Source organism: Chamaea fasciata, unplaced genomic scaffold, assembly GCF_029207755.1.
Source record: "Chamaea fasciata isolate MVZ Bird 193981 ecotype frontalis unplaced genomic scaffold, bChaFas1.0.hap1 SCAF_4, whole genome shotgun sequence".
NCBI classification, from domain to species: Eukaryota; Metazoa; Chordata; class Aves; order Passeriformes; family Sylviidae; genus Chamaea; species Chamaea fasciata.
In genome coordinates this window covers 16,474,380-16,478,096 of record NW_027094089.1, presented here as the reverse complement: position 1 = coordinate 16,478,096, position 3,717 = coordinate 16,474,380, and the positions used below count along the sequence as shown (strand labels likewise).

The 3,717-nt window shown below is 38.2% G+C and overlaps 1 long non-coding RNA gene across 1 annotated transcript; it reads right to left on the bottom strand.

Moving 5' to 3' along the window:
- Positions 1 to 1,215: 1,215 nt before the first annotated feature.
- Positions 1,216 to 3,494, bottom strand: LOC136288793 (uncharacterized). Its single transcript, XR_010720588.1, has 3 exons — positions 3,404 to 3,494; positions 2,986 to 3,091; positions 1,216 to 1,563 (listed from the first exon to the last, which is right to left on the bottom strand). It is a non-coding gene; the product is annotated as an uncharacterized lncRNA (long non-coding RNA).
- Positions 3,495 to 3,717: the final 223 nt, after the last annotated feature.

Below are 3,717 nucleotides of genomic sequence, written 5' to 3'. Positions count from 1 at the left end.
CCATCGAGTAAGGAGATTTAACAACATGTATTTATATTATTCAGTCAAATGGGAGGAAGAAAAAAGAGTCTTGTAAAATCTGGTAAGTTCTCTTCCTTCTGCCTGCACCATGACTGCTTTCAATTCTGCTGAAGAACTACTTTGCTTTTTTTCATGCCGAGCATCCCTTTTCTTCTCTTTTCTTCCCTTTTCCCCTTTCTTTCTTTTCTTTTCCTTTTAGGTTCTCAATTTTTCTTTTTATCTTCCACCTCTTTGTTCCTCTTCTCTGTGGACTCCTCTGCTGAGATGAGATTTCTTTTGTTTTTGTCAGTGTCATTTTCACTTTGTAGAACTCATTATTTCTTTTGATGACCAGCATTCATACTTCTATTAATTCAGATATAAAGAAAGGCAATACGTAAAGAGAATAGCTAATAACTTCCCCAGTTAATGTTTCAGTCTGCAACAGGAGCTGACATCCTCAGGAGGACATGGTAACAAGTTCTGGAGAAACTTGAGAGGGACCTGCCATGGAAATTAACAGGAGAGACCCTAGTCACAAAGAAAGAATAGCAAATTCTTCCCTGGGCTGGTGACAGCCTCTTAACTCATTTGCGTTTTCTTCTCAGATGCGTGACAGAAAAAGCCTACAGATGAGAAAAGGAGATGCAAGGATTGATGTTCAAATATCATGAAAATGGACCAGATCCTCAACTAGCATAAATCAAGGCAGGCCCACAGGAATCAATGTAGCAATGCGAATTTACACCAGATAAAAATGTGGCCCAATAAATCTATCACTCTCCTTATAAAGGGGTGAGTGGGGAGGGGGAATGCACTATGAGTTAGTGTCTTTTCAAATAGCAGTGAAATAGAAACACGTCTTGTTGCAGAGGGATAGATGTGTAAAATGTCTCACTTGGAGCAAAAGCCTACCTCTAGGGACTCTTTGCATACCTTGTTCTTGGTCCTGTTCCTGTGAAGGAGATGATGTCCAAAGTATCAACTTCAATGCTCGTCCGAAGGTCCGAAGGAGAGAGAGACATTGATTCCACATTGTGCAGAGGAGTGTTATAAATGATTAACAGCCAATCGAAAATCAAAGAATTTATTTAGCAATTTCCAAGATCAATTTTAAAATGCCATAATAAAATTGGACAACATCGATCAAATGCTAGGCGGACAGAAGAACAGCAAGAAGGGTGCTGTCCAACCTTGCCCACAAATGCTGGGTCTCGGTGTACGGGTTTTTATACAGTTTTTCTGCCTGGAGGCTATGTCCATTGAAAGTCCGAATTTTCATGTATTCTTTTATTTCCAGGTGAGGTTTGAAAGGGTTTCTTGGTGGTATGAAAAGATGTCCCAAGAATTCTCCCAGATCTTCCCTTTGGGGTGCTAATTCAATCATCTTCTGGGAGGATCCTCCACCAAGACTGATAACAGATCTTGAGTATCCGTGAAGTGTGGTCCACCCTTGATGAATGGGCCATGTCCCGTCCAGCCTTATAGTTTCTATTGCAAATTTTGTGGTTTTCACAGCTGCACAATGGACCTTAGAATTTTGGAGACGCCCTCGAGTTGCTTCTGAGAATCCAAATTTTAGTGACAATTTATAAATTTACCACGTACAATATTTTATACGCAAACTTATACACTACATCTATAACAGGAGGCTAATAACAAATAGCTGTTTAAATATAAAAGAAACAATGCTACTGTAAGGGTTTTGCCCCGAAAATTCCAGCCAGAGTGTTCTAAGCTGATGTGTGGTATCTCTTAGACTGGTTTTACAGCTGTTAACCTGTAGCTTTCCAGATTTGGGAATTTGTGGTGATTAAATGAAATACTCTTTATTCTTTTTCATCACTTTTGGTGTGTCTTTTGTGTTTAAAATAATGGTTTTGGGCATGCTTCTGATTTTGAGCTATGTGATGTGAAGAGTGTGAGATCTCAGAGGTGTTGTGAAAGAAAAAAATAATGAGAGTATGAGTGATTTTCCATTTTCCTTCCACTGGTGCTCTCCTGCTTTTCCTCACTTTCCACCCCTAATATCAATACAGATAAGAGGGAAGTGAGAAACAGGAAGAAAAAAAAAATCCTGACAGAAAAAAAACTCAAAGAAAGCACTGAGATTTTTTTCCATTTAAGGAGCAAAAAATCTCAATTAAAAACATTACTGAAAAAAAACCAAACAAACAAAAGTTGAAGATTGGATGAATTAGAACTTTTGCTTAATTCTTAATATTTTAGATTGACTCTTTCTTTTTGAGGGGAAATGGCTAAAGCGACTACAGATAGCTTTCAGATACTGTCATTTATGCCATGCAATATTAGAACTCTATATTTTGCTTGAAAGTTTTTATTTTGTTTTCTTTTGTGTGATTTTTTTTACTCCTAGTTTCTAATATATTTTGAATTTCAGCATAGCCAAAAAATATAGTGCATATTAGCCAAAACTAAATACCAGCTGGTTGTCAGAAATTAACACAGGAACTATTACTTTCCCACTGACAAAACTGAGCAATTTCTCAATTAAATAACAAAGAAGGAAAAAGAAGCCATCTGATCTAAGGACAGAAAAATGAAATGCAATATACATAAAATAGCAAAATTATATTCAGACTCAAAATGAAGAGTTTCTGTTTCTGTTCATCTCTGGAAAACTCTTGGAGAGAATAAAAGAGGCAATGCTTCCATTTGGTTTATTGATAACACTTGAAAAACTAGCAAGATCTAAGACTGAACAGTTCCAAACCATCAAAGTGGGGGAATTCTGTCACAACTGGACCAGGGCAGCTAGCAAGCCCAGAGAAACCTGTTTAGCAGGTGATGAGGATTTTTATCAATTTGATTAAGAGAACAGCAAAGGAAACTAAGGAATTGACCTTAGTGGCCGAGAAGGTCCTCTTAAATTCTGCGTGTCTTATAAATAAAACCCCTACATTTTTAAAAATAATTTTGTGTTAAATCTTTCAATGTCCATTTTTAACAGTCAGAGAGGCCTACCCAGGATGAGAATTTTGCCATGTGAAGTCAGATGCTTGGTTTCCCTTCCTCTCGTCTCAGGAATGAGAGACCAACCTGTCCACACAGAATAGGACTCTGCAAAATACTGAAATACGCAATAGTTAGAATGTCCTCTGAAAGGATATGAAGATTACAATTTCTCTCACCCAAACAATTCATAAGGATATATATGGAAAGCAATGGAGAGGGTCTGAACCCTGCTTAACACCAGAGATCATAAGGAATAAAATGTTAGTTTTCCCCCTGTGATTTGACCTGAACTTATGCACAAGCTTGACTTCAGGACGCAGAGTGACTAGAGTCACAGAAAAAAACCTTTGACACTTCCTCTCTTTTACCCAGGCATGCTTATATTTCCCCTTTTTTTCCTGGCTCTGTTTCCCTTTTTTTTTCTTACCCATGTATTCAGGCCTTTTCTTGCTGACTGCCCCTTTCCTATTACTTCTATTTCTGCTTCTACCCTTTCAACCTTTTATTCCCACCCCTCTTCTAAACAGTTGCAGACAAATGCACCCTTCCTCCTTCCCCACCACTGCTGTATTTTGATTCAGACCACTATGAACTTTTCTACCCACATGGTCCTCATCTGTGATTTATTTCATGTGTGAGCTGTTGTGGCTTCCATTGTTTCAGCTGCTTCCTAGCAAAGGGCCATTTAATTGTTCCCTCATTATCTCCAAGAGGAGGTTGCTGCTAGTTACACCCACTCCC